We start from the raw sequence: 14,255 nt of genomic DNA on the forward strand, positions 1-14,255 counted from the left end.
TCATGAATATCTTAAGAATCCCCATTTTAATCCTAATATTCAATATTGCATAATACGTCTTAGAATTCTCAAGACTTGTCAGGGTACTCAATGGATTCTTTCATTTTGAAAAAAAAATCATCATTTTATAGTAGAATTCAGGAAGTAACACATTTGTTTAAGAAAGTTTCTTGCATCATACTCAGAAAGTAGACAGCAAAGCCTATTAACGGGCTATGATGAAACAAATAAACAAATTCCATTACGTTTCAAGAAGATAGCAGAATTCATTATCAATCACATGAAGATAATTTCGTTAAGCATACAAAATATAAGAGCTATGGGGTCAGAATGGCTTTCACCAAATTCCAGACACAAAATCTGTGAAATCAGGCAATGTACAACAACAGGGATTCCTTATAGGAAGGACATAGGTAATTTAAACATGAGGCTTTGAGGATGAAACACAGATTGCAATGAAGATGTCAGAAACATGTGATATCTGCCAATGAAAGCTAGCAGAGCTGAGAGGAACCATTCTAAGATGCTGCCAATGGCGAAGTTATAGGGCAAGCTTGTCTGAACCTGGGGAAGCTCAGATGACAATCACATGCCGCAGATGAAAAATATGGATTTTCAGAGTTTATGAGCACTGTGCTGGCTTTTGATCTACTCTTCAACCTAATATTCCTTCTATATCTCTATTTCTTTGCTTGCGTTGTTGCAATCTTTAATCTATGCCCCAAATAGTGCTTTCTTTCTCAGAACTCCCAGTTTGCCTTGATTCTGAGAAGTCACTTTGAACTTTGGATGTCTAGCATTGGGATCCTCAAGACCATGGGGACTCTTGAAGTTGAACTGGATTCTTTTCATATTATGAGACGGCCATGAAACTAAGGAATCAATGGGCATGATGCTGAGGTTTAATTTCACATACCCTCCATGGGCTTATATATTTCAACATGGCTCATGGCTGGTATGATTGCTTTCGAAAGTTGAGAAACATTTTGGAGGTAGACTCTGGCTGAGAAAGTGGACCAGTGTAGGATAGCCCTTGAGGATTGTAGCCTACCCATACTTCTACTCATGTTCTTTGCTTGCTTCCTGGTGTGAATGAGTGGCTGCCTCATGGAACTGCCATTGTAAGTAAAGCAGCTTCAGACCAAATGCTTTCCCTTGTGAAAATACTGAAAAATCTAGGAAACTGTGAGCTAGAATTGTTTCTGTCTCATATTTTGTCACAGTTCAGAAAGTAATTAAGACAAAGGTCATGGTCAAATGGAGGAGCATTCACTTTATTGTGTTTTATCTATGTATCTACCTATTTCATTACTTTGACTTGGTCTCCTCCCTCCCTCCCTCCCTCCCTCCCTCCCTCCCTCCCTCCTCCTCCTCCCTCCCTCCCTCCCTTGCTTCCTTCTCTCATTCATTTCCAAAAGCCCTCTGCCTATGGGCCATCAAAATCACTCCCTGGATTAAAGGTGCTAGATGCCAAGTCTGATGAACTGAGTCCAATCTTGGGAAACCACATGGTAGGAAGAGAAAACTGACTCCTACATGTTGTCTTCTAACCTCCTCAAACAAGTATAGCATGTATGCGCAACTGCACATACAACATTTAAAACAAATAAATTAAACCTGTTCTCTGTGATTTCAGTTTTTCTATTCATGTATTGATTATGTACACAGTATCATCTTGTTCTTCCTCATCTTTCTTCTAGTCTTCTAGTCTGTTTATTGGCAGAGGCCATGATAACAGGAGTAATTTCAGCAGACTTTCATTTTTATACCTTCACCAGGGTCTAGTGGCTTTTTAACACAGTGTTGGCACCATTCCATTCCAGAATGTCTGTAAATTTTTTATGGTTTTCCAAGACAGGGTTTCTCTATGTACCAGTATTCATCCTATAACTTACTTTGTAGACCACCCTAGCCTTGAACTCAATGAAATCCACCTGCCTCTCTGCCTCCCAAGTGCTGGGAATGAAAGTGTGTACCACCCCATACTGCAAAACTTCTGTAAATTTTACAGAATCTAATTCACTTTATTATTTTCCATTTTAAATACCATTTGTAACTCATAGTTTTACATATTGGGCCCCTGATAACTGACTGCATGTAGCTTGATTAGATGAGACTTGACAAAGAAAATCAAAATACAATCATATTCATGAACAATAAAAACAAAGTTAGGGAAGATGACACTGAACTACAGCCAGGGAATGAGGGTTTTTTTCCTGTTGGTTAGCATATAGCTCTAAATATAAATAAATAATAGCCTAAATATTTTGAAATCATAAATTTACTTTTTGTAGAAGTAACCAAGTTAAAAGAATACAATTGTTCTTAAATATAGTCAAGAAAATGTTTGTTTACTAGTACACCAGCTATGCAGCTTGGAAAAGATTTTAAAATAAATACCTCTCCCTAGGTTGTTTCTAATTACTATATATCTCAGGTACAGCGTACTGCTTTCCTTTGTTGCATAAGTCTGTTCTTTGGGAATTTTGGTATTTTTAATCAAATAGTGTGGGAAGTTATAAATATGAAACAACACAAAGTGCATACATCAGTAGTTGCTTTGGGGAAAAACATACTTGGAGAAAAGTTATGATGTGATCAGGGTGTTGAATAACATGGTCATTAAAATCTTCTTGGAAGCAGTGGCAGTGCAAGTAGGGAACTAATGAGGACTGGGAACAAGCCAAGGAAGTTTCTGGAGGAAGAGAAATCCAAGGGATAGAACAGGGAATCCAAACAAACATTGAGAAATGCTTTTAGCAATGAGGAGAACTGCAAGGACCATGTGGATGTTACCTGGTGTCTTTGGATTTTTAATGCTATGAAGAGACACCATGACCACAGCCACTCTGATAAGGAAAACATTTAATTGGGGTGGCTTGCTTACAGTGTTAGAAGTTCAGTCCATTATCACCGTGGCAGGGAGCATGGTTTTGTAGAGTGAGGATTTTGCTCATTATTTTCAAAGAGACAGGAAGCTACTGAAATGTGATCCGTAGTAATTAATGTGATTGGACAGGCCTTTTGAATAATACTGACTGCTCTGTAGAAAAGTGAGGGTGCATGAGCAGATGAATTAAAGGTTGTAATCTTTGAAGAGGTGAGAGTTAGAGGATTTCATTGAAAATTTTAAGGTAGAACAAAAAGTTTTTTACCAACCACATACAGAACAAGCATGTGTAGAAAAAAGAGGAAGGAGAGACGTCTTGCTTTCATTTGAGTAATTAGGTAACAAGAAGTGCTATTTACTAATTCTTTTTAATGTTTCAGAAAGTCATTTTGAATAAGGGATAATTTTGTGACTTTTTCTCAATAATTTTGAGTTTGATATTTGCCTGTTATATGTTTAACTTGAAATATTAGGTTGACAGAGGTATGTGGCTAGATTCCTTAATGCAGTGAAAAATCAGACTTTCTTTGGAAGTATTTATATTTCCCAAAACAGCATGAATATTATGATTATGATTGTTGAAAAGATTTGTAGTAAATGGGAAATTTTGTAAAGAATTTTCCTCTGACTTAAATATTTATACATTTTGCCTAATTATACAATATAAGACTATTATAATTTTAGAAGTGATAAAATGAAAATCAAGAAAAACTCATAGTAATGCTCATATCCCATGAATATACTTGTTCATCTGTTTGCGGATTTGCTTCCAGTGACTTACTATAACTTGATGGTGCCTTAGGTAATTGATCAAATATTCTCTGAAGCTGTGTTTTATTGCTGTACAATAAAAGCTACAAAAATTCAATATTCATGATATTGGTGCCACAATCAATAGCTAGTTAAGTGAACTGAGTGCAAAACTTTGAAATGAGTTGTATTTATTTAGAAATTTGTCATATGACAAAGGAAGTTCAAGTGTTAAGAAGGGATATATATATATATATATATATATATATATATATATATATATATATCAAATTGGGGGTTAGTCTTAATTTATATCATAACCCAAACTTAAGAGAAAAATTTTAAAAGTTAAATATTAAAATATTTTGCAGTTTATGTGCATTGTTTATTTTTATGTCAGCTCAACACAAGATAGACACATTTGAGAAGATATATCCTCATTTGAAAAAAAATGCCTGCACTAGATTGGCCTGTGGGATATTTTACTGGTTGATGCTTGATGTAAAAGGTCTCAGCTCATTGTGGGTGGCACGACCCCTAATGATGTGACAGACTTTGATGATCCCCCATGGAAGTCCTCACCCTCCCTGGGGATTGAATGGTGAGTGGGATGGAGGATTGGTGGGGGTCACAGGAGGGTGGGAGGGAGAGGGAACTGGGATTGATATGTAAAATAAGATGTTTTTCTAAATTAAATAAAAATTTAAAAAGCAATTTAAGCAAGTCATGAGAGGAACAAACCTGGAAACCACACTCCTCTGTACTCTCTTCATTAGCTTCTGCATCCAGGTTTGTATCTTGAGTTCCTTCCCTGACTTCCATGGATGATGAATTATAGGCTCTATGATAAAATAAACTCTTCCCCTAAGTTACTTCTGGTCATGGTGTTTCATTACAGTAATAGAAATTCAAACTAAGACACTATCCTTACCTCCTTAAACTTTTTCTCAACAGGTATTCAATATTATTAAAATCTTAGCCTTTGATGGCTTACTATCTCATTCAGATTAAGGCTAGAAATTTCAAGTGCTATCTAAAAGATTACACAATCTGAACTCTGAACCCTGTCTTGCCATCTACTTTTCTTTTCCATTCTACTTCAGATCTTCTATACCCCACCCCACATAGATACACACCATTACTCTACCTCACCATCTTTTTATTTGATGTTCACAATGCAATGTTCACATAGTGCAACAATGAACTATTCTATCATCTCCTTCATGTTTCTACTAAACAAGAAAGGGCCTTCTGTAACGATAAGTCTTTACTCCATCTTCCCAAAACCCACTGACATGTGTGTGCCCAGAATAACACACAGAGTCTTATATTAGTTTACAATGCTGCTGGCTAGTTGACTAGGATTACTTATGTGCTAGCTCAGTAATAATTATCATAAATCTATATATTTTATAAGACTTATTGAGGATGCCTTCTGCTGGTGTCCTCTTCCCAAGATCATATGCTGGCACCATAGTGAAGAGAGCAAGAGGAAGAAGAGAAAGAGAATGACTTCCTGCTTGTCATTTCTTATATTCTGAGTCTGCCTGCTATGCCACTTCCTGCCTGGATCTCTACTACATTTCCCAGAATCCTCCTTGACTACTAGTCCCAGCTATCTTGCTTTCCTATTGGCAGTACTTTATTTATCAACCAATAAAACAAACATATACACAGAAAGACCTCCCCCAGCAGCCTTCCCTTAAAACTACACTAAGAATAGTTTTACTAGAGGAAGACCTAATACCTCCATGGTCTTAAACCAATATAATTTCTAAGTGTCACCTAAATCTAAATAAATGTAGATCTCATTCCTCATCAAAAAACTTCATTTTCCAGCAGTTGTAGACCTTTACAGAATGCCACAAGTAGTTAAATTGTAGAGAACAACATACTGTGGTGTGTCAAACCCTAACAGAAACATCTACAACATAGCATCATACCCAAAGCTTAAGGAAGAGGAGGATGAAAGACTGTAGGAGAAAGAGGGCTGTAAGTTTGTACCTTCTAGCTGTGATAGGAAAGCTACACCCATGAGACCTCAACAACATGGCTATTTAAAAAATATATCAGAACTATTCCAACCGTTGAAATCAAAATGTTCATGGAAAGAATTTTACAGGGCCCTACTCCAAGATGAAGAGCTACAGAAAAATTAATAATTACTGAGAAAAGGAAAATTAATTTCCCCCAAGGATGAATCATTTGATTGGTTATTCAATGCCTAGTGTGGTCAACTCTAGAAATACACATATAAAGGCAGCAACACTGGAAGGGCTCAGTTGGTTGTAGGTATATGCCGATTCATTTATATGTATATGTAGCAACAATAAGCAAAAGAAGTTGCATATTTGGGAGTGAGGTTTAGACAAGATAGGGAAAGGAGGGAGGAAAGGGAGGTTAGTAGTGATGTAACTATATTTTAATTAAAAATAAAGTCACTCAAACCCTATGCTCTCCCACTGAGTCCTTCCCTGGGTCTCTCTTATCATCTCATTCTTATTTATTGTAATTCATCATTTTTTATTATAAGGTCTACTATGCATTTGTTTATAGATTTTCTTCCTTTATTAGAATGTTAGCTTTATAACAACAATGATTTTATTTATTTATTTATTTATTTATTTATTTATTTATAACACTCAATAACTGGCTGGTTTTATGTCAACTTGTCACAAGATAGAACCATCTGAGAGGAGGAAGCCATTACTGAGAAAAATGTCTCCATAAGATTGGGCTGTAGGCAACCTTATAAGGCACCTTCTTAACTAGTGATTGATGTGCAAGGGCCCAGCCCATTATGGTACTGTGTTCTATAAGAAAGCAGGCTGAGCAAGCCACGGAGAACAAATCAGTAAGCAATGCACTTTCCTGGCCTCTGCATCAGCTGCTGCCTCCATGTTCCTTCCTTGCATTAGTTACTGCCCTCACTACTTTGAGAACAAAGTGTGATACAGATCTGTGAGAGAAATAAACCCTTTCTTGCTTTTGGTTGTGTTGTTTTATCACAACCGTAGTATCCCTATCTAAGACAATTGATTTACTCACTGATCCTGGAACAATGACTGGCCCATACTAGGCTCTGAATCATATTTTGGTATATGAATAGGTTAATGGATGAATGCATTTTGAACATAACAGAAGACAATTGTAGATGCTATTTTTCTAATCTATGTTATCCTTTGCACAAGTAGTCCAGGACTGGATATGTTTTTTCTATAATGTTTTTTAACATAAAATGCATATATTTACAAAATGAAATAAGGCTTTCCAAAAGGAAAAAAAGCCTAAAGTGGTTTAAACATTAGCATGAAAGCAGTGAGGAAGAAGTAGAAGGCAGAGGAGGGAAAGCAACAAGAGGAAAATGAGGAGGATGAGACAGTGAGGGGGAAGAAAGAAAAGCAGGGAATTCCAAGTGAATACAAGTGTGGTTTGATTTCTCTGTTACAAATTGTTATCCGTCCAGATTCATCTGTTAAATTCCCGAGAGAGTTAAGTATGACATCCGGAGCCACAAACAGAGTGAGAAGATGAGGAGTAAATGGATGGAATGATAATGAGAAGACTCCCAGAACAAAACAAGTCTGAATCTGTGCCACAGCTGACCACACCAGACTCGCGGTTGCACCCTGTAAAGTGCGGTTGATGTTGGAGGGAAAGGAATGGCATTTTAAACCAACTGTAATCCCCCTGTTTTCTGTGGCTCTGGGAAAGCAGTATTTACAATTGCTCTCTCTGCTCTTCCCACATGGGATTTAGCCACTGTTGTAACCTTGTGCTGTTCATTGTGGAGCTGGAAAGTACAACTCCCTGACATTTAAGCTGCTTTGAAAGGGGAAATGCAACTGTCAGCTCAGGTAGCTTTAAGCTGTCAGAGCCCGGTGACTAAACCAACTCATCTCTCCTCCACATCCCCACACGAGGAGAGAAGCTGACATTTTGATGTTCCTGTAATAAGCCCTTCCCTTGCAATTCTGTGATCTTGCCAAGGTGAAGGCTGGGATCCTCTGTGGGACAGTGAGAATGAGCCTGCTCCTTCCCTTCCATGGGTTCTGAGTTATTTATGGTACAACACTGCCTGCCCATTTGGATTTGGGAATGCTCCCAAATGATCTATTACAAAGCCCAAGTTGAGAGCTGTCTCTCAAGGTTTTCACTGTTTTTTTTTTTTTCATTCTCCACTCCTCCTTATTTTGATTTAACTACCAAGAATATTTTTTTCTATTTCCTGTGACATCTAAGTCTTGATAGCAGCTTCATTTAACATGAATTTTGCTACTCCTCTATCATTTAGAAAATTCAAGAAAATAGTGCCTCCGGGTTGCAAGTAAAGACCTTCTTGTTTGGCTTAATCAGACTGTTCCATTCTGCAATGCACAATCACTGGTCAGAAATGAGGAAATGACATAAACAGCACAGGTGACAGGGGTCTCGGGACACTTGCCGAGAATTCTGTTGTGAGAACATTTTCTTTCCTTCTCAAAACATTGTGGTGTATAGCTAGAGAACTGGGAACCACCAAAGTATGTTCTCCATGAGAGAAGCAAATGCTTTTCCATAATAGAAACTGCAGAGTAAGAAAGAAGTCAGTCACTTAAGGTCATTCCCACACACCTACTTCTACGATTCAAGGTAGGTATTTATGCTGAGCTTTTAATGCAAGTCACATTTGATTCGATGAAGATACAATTTCATAATTTTTTCCACATGACATTTACTTCCTGATTCATTTAAGCCCAGGTTAGCTGTTAACAGAATCTATCATGACCTTTAATAATATTTACATATGTCTAAATTTTACTGATCATTCCTTATAAACAGATTTTAGAATAAGGAAGAACCTGCAGTTTAAAGTATATCCTTGTGAGATCAATATAAGGGCTAGCATTTAGGACATGTGTAGGCTTAATTGACATAAAAAAATGCCAAGAGTACTTTTTTTCTAATGAATTGTATTTTTAGTGTCCCCATAGCAGACAAGTTGCATATTTGCCAGTAATACTGTTGAGAGACTAATGATTCACAGGAACAGTGTATTAGGAATCATGACTTTGGTTTGTGGAACACAAAGTAACAAAAGAAAGGGGGTACTTATGACTCCAATACCATTCATTTTCTTGTCTATCCTTTGTTAACAAATATATATATATATATATATATATATATATATATATATCTTTGAATTACACATATAATACAGAAGCTATATAGAAAAATACTAAAATACACTTTTTCTCACAACTATAAATCATTTGTTGGTGAAGTTATGAGTATGTTATTTAGATTTTGTGTCTGTGCATAATACATACAAAAATCCAATCATATTAGTGTAGGCTAAGAAAAATAAAGACAAAGGTCAAATCAGTATCCTAATCTAAAGTTCTATCTATTTTGCCTTTAGAATTGTGAATCCCAACAGGCCATGGTGGTACATGCTTTTAATCCCAGCACTCAGGAGGTAGATCTCTGTGAGTTCTAGGCCAGCCTGGTCTACAAAGCTTGTTCCAGGACAGCCAGAGATAACCTGTTTCAAAAAAAAAAAAAAACTGAATCCCACTCATCAAATTAAGTACTTCATGGTCTCCTTAATCCATGAACCATTCTAGGCACATTCTTTATTCTAGATCCCCAGTATTTCTACTACCCTGGAGCTGAAATCAAAACTAGGATTGACAGCGGACTCTTTCTCCATTATTTTTCTTATTATATTTTCTATCTTTTGCTAATTCCAGAAACCAGTGTTTCCCAAATGCCTAGCCATGACCCTAGAACATCACTGTCTGGTGATGACATACTTTCTAAGCCTCCCTTGCAGCTGACCTCACCAGTTGGGAATAGAGTATAGCCCACATGTAAGAATTTGGAATTTCTGTGATCTTCCCCCCCAAACAGATATGACATAGAGACTGTAGGCTTGAATAAATTCTGAAAATTCCAATTAAAAAATCCTTCCAATGTTTTCCTAGTTCTGTGTGGAATGAAATCATTTGGATTTTATAGGTTGATTTCAGTCAAATTGACAAAGAGTCAAAAGTCTGAGAGACATATTGAGTTTTCTTGTAGCCAGCCACCCATGAAGTTAGAATCCAGTGGAAATCACATTTCTTTAGTTCGGTCATTTGCCTCCAGTAATGACTTGCTTTTGCACCGGCCATAACATTTCTCTGCCATTATGAAGATTCAGAACATTTTTGTGTATCAGATTATTCTCACTTCAACACAGTTTTCACTGCTTCACTGCCAAACCATCCAAAGCTCTGAAGTGCTGTCAGTTCACATGAAGGGACAATTTGCAGCCTTGACTGAGTAGGTGAAGTGTTCCATCAGGACTGGTTACACTCAAGTCAGGAGTGTTTACTTTTAGCTCAGAGGCCTGCTGCTATTAAAGTAGCACCTCTCAGTCTAAAGACCTCAGCTTTCCCATGGTGGGATAAGATGGGTAAGAGAAAGTGGAATGTAGCTTTTCAGCTGCTTTCTCATTCATGAAGAGTACTGGGATGGGAGGTAAGATGTGTATGCTGCCTTCCATTGAGGTCATTTGGCTGATAGGGCTTCGGTGCCTTATGTGAGACCAATTCTGGGGCTTTGACTGAAATGGGCCTACATTAAGAAAGGACCCAAATCAACTCTGACCAGGCTTTCCAAAGACTTGAGCCGTTTGCTTTTTAAGTACTTTTATTATTAAATAGAATATATGCCTATAGATAAGTTTCATAATAGTGTCAGCTTGATCAATAGCTATAAATAATACAGTAAACCTTCCAGTTCAAGCACAAGGTTGTCGATCACCATTTCAGAAACTACCAGAATCCCTTGCCATCCATTTTTGTAAACAGTATCTTGACACTGGAAATCAGTTCCTTTCATTTCAGTTTAGTAATTGTTCTAATTTATGTATCCCCAAGAACAATATTTTAGTGATGATTGCAAATAATTTACAGAAGTAATGTATTCATATATTTTAGGCAACAAAGTATTCTTTACTTAATATTAAAATTATAAATTTCGACAGTATTTCTGTATAGAGAACTATTTGGTAATTGTGTTTTGTTGTGTTTCCTAATATCATGATTCTGTTATCTGTTCAATCCATTATCAGCTAAAGTGGTTTTATAAATTTTTGGAAGACACTACTTTGACTACACTTTATTTATATTGCATGTTATGTGTGTGAAAATAATTTCCCTCACTCTGAATTTGATATTGTGTCAACAGCATAATGCATTTTGATTAAGGGAGGTTATCCACCTGATATATTTCTCTTTTTAACTTTTGGTGATTTTGTCTTTTGTATGTAATTTATGAAATCATTTTCTGCCTTAAGAACTAAAAATATTTTCCTGTGATTTTTCTTAAAAGTATTAGTTAGTTTTAAATCTTATCTACTGAAGATCAACCTAAGTATTCAAAATCTGATTTTTCCTTAATGTGGAATAAGTCATGAATTTACTTAAAATAATTCCTGTTATTCCACATGATTTATTAGGAAGTTTTGCTTCTACACTTTTCTTCCATCTATGCTTAATCCAACTGTATTTGAGAACATTGCTCTAAGACAATGTAATAAATATTACCATAGGTCTTCAATGTATAACAATGCCAGAGCAAATTTATCACCTTATCCTTCCTTTCCATAAATATTTCAAGTATATTTAGTTCTTTAAAATGTCATCTCTAATTTAAACTCATCTTATTTACACAAAGATGTTATTGTACTTAATGTATGGGTCATGTAAAGTATCATTCCATTTCTTGTGTTGTGTTTAATGTTCCTTAATCAAGTTATTCTTGATTCAGTTCTGTGTTATATTAATCTCTTGGATTTGAGATCATTCATATGATTATGTAAATGCTAATTTTAAAACTTTTTGTTGGATGTTTTGGTGGCATGTAAATTTACCATTATTTTAACATAGACATTTAGAAACTGAGCTTCTTAGTATTTGGTATTTGAATCTGAAGGTTTTATATGTGCATTAATCTAAATAAATAATATTTTTATTTTTCAAATATAAGAAGACATTTTCTTTTATTGAAATTTCCCCCTTTTCCCTCTATTGTTTTAGCTAAAACTCCAAAGAGAGTGGTGACGGGGGAGATTTTCTCTTCCTAAAAATTAAATGAAAATGAAAAGCTTTCAGCATCTGATCGTTAACCAGCATTTTGGCTGAATGTTTTTTTGTAGATACTATTAATTAATGAAGTTCCCTTGTATTCTTAGATAGCTATTTTAGAAATCAAGGTTAGGTGTCAAATTTTGTCAAATGCTTTCTCCCAATATATTAAGAATAATTTTTTACTTAAATCTGTTGATGAATAAAAATAATTATGTTCAGAGCAATAAAATTTTTTATTGCAATGATAAATGTAATTTGGCTGTGATTTAGCATTGGTATTTGTATAGTTCCATATTCTCAGAATTGCTTGTCTTGCTGGTGGGTTGCTTACAAATTTATAACTTGCTTTTCAAGTGTTAGCCTAATTTTGTTTTATCAGATTGATTAATATCAATGGCTTTTCAAGCAATGATTTATTGGACTGTAATTTTAATTTTAGTCCACTCTTCAGCATTTAAAAATGTATATAATATAACATTCATACATCACAAAGTATGTATTTAAGGCGTGTAGTATGTATCGCTGTATGCTATACATATGGCTACCCACATGTACAAGGGATAATCAAAAGATGAAAGTACCCATCATCCCCTAAGGCTTTTTCCCTGTCCCTTCACCCTCTCCCTTTCTCTAACCTATTTTCAGGTCCTTCCTCAAAGTCCTAGCAACCAGTGAACTACCTTTCAGACTAATTTGCATGCCTAGGATTTTATATAGGTACCGATACATGCTATGTACTGTATTAGGAGCCAGTCATTTCACATAGTATCTTATTCTTTTGAGAGTTATCTCTGAACAAATTGATAGCTCATTCATTTTATTTTTGAGTACTATTTTCCTATACTAGTAAAGTAACTTTATTTTATTTAGATTGATAGAGTTACATATTTTAAACAATACAATATGCACTTAGAGCTACTCTGAACATTGATATGTATTATGGATATCTATTTGTATTTGTTAGAATAAATATCTGAAAGGACTAAGACAAGGTCAAATGTGGATGTGTATTTCTCTTTTTAAAAAATAGCACAGTATTTTGCAAAATATTTTGTATGATTTTATATTACATTTAGAATTATATGAGTGTGTAGCTGTTTGATTTTTCTTACCAGTAATGTGCATTTTTTTTCAACACAGATATTTTAATTGGCAGGGAGGGGTATATCAGTGTTGTGTATTCATCTTTTTCTATTGAGTTAGGTTCTCTCTCTCTCTCTCTCTCTCTCTCTCTCTCTCTCTGTGTGTGTGTGTGTGTGTGTGTGTGTGTGTGTTTATCTATAACATTTGTTTATAATAAGTGCTTCTTCCAATCTGTGGCAAGTTTTGATACTCTCTTACTAAAATTCTTTTAGGGCCTGTGATTTGCTAATATTTGTGCTCAATCTATTGCTTCTGTTTGTTTGTTTTGCCATTCTAGTAGTGATATAAATTTGAAATAACTAGACTACTTTACTTGACTTCCTGAGCCTACTTTATTGTATATTTCCTTTCTTCCTTTCAAAAATTCCAGTTTCTCTTTCAGTATATTCAAGAAATGTTTAAAATTCAAGGCCATCAAGATGATTTCTCTGTATTCTTTTAGAAAATATCTGGTACTGGATTTTATAATTATATGTATTTTATTAATCGGGAGTCTCTAGAATAACAGAATTTAGAATATATATGAGATTTATTAGAATGATCCAATAATGGCTACCTGTTAATGGAGGTCCAAGTATATTGTAGTTGCTCAGTCTGCAAGGCTGGATGTCTCAACTAGTCTTCAGTACATGCTGCATCCCCAAAATGTAGGCTCTAATGTCAATGAAAAAATGGACTAGCTATGAAGTTGAGACCAAGCAGGGGAAGAGCAAAAGTTTCCTCTTCTTATGTCCTTACGTAGGCTTCCAGCAGAAAGTGTGGCCCAAGTTAGATACGGATTAAAATTCTGGAGTAAGGGTATGTCTTCCTTCTCCCATGCTCAATATGTGGATTAAAGGTGTGTCTTCCTACCTCAAAGATCTGGATTAGAAGCAGTCTTTCCAGTTCAAGTAAAGAAAAATTCCCTCACAGGTGTGTCCTCCAATTTTAACTTTTAGTTAATAATAAATGTAGTCAAGTTAATAACCATGAATATCTTGAGGCTGGAAAGGTGGCTCAGTGGTAAAGAGTACTGGCTGCTCTTCCAGATGACCTGGGGTCAATTTCCAGCTCCCATATGGTAGCTCATAACTGTCTGTAACTCCAGTTCTGCAGAATCTGACACCCTCACACTAATGCATAGAAAATAAATTATTTTTAAAAGGATAGCCATTAAATATTATGTATTCTAGAATTATTTTACTACCCACATAAGAGGTATGAATTTAATGAATTGAGTGTAGATTGTCATTTTATCAATCTCTTGCCAAATCTACACTTATTATAGCTTTACATTAAATCTTACCAGGTAAGAATCTTCCAACTTTATTCCTCTATTTTTATTCTATTTTCATTCCTTCTCTCCTTTATCCATC

This window comes from Cricetulus griseus, chromosome 4, assembly GCF_003668045.3.
Source record: "Cricetulus griseus strain 17A/GY chromosome 4, alternate assembly CriGri-PICRH-1.0, whole genome shotgun sequence".
Classification (NCBI taxonomy): Eukaryota; Metazoa; Chordata; class Mammalia; order Rodentia; family Cricetidae; genus Cricetulus; species Cricetulus griseus.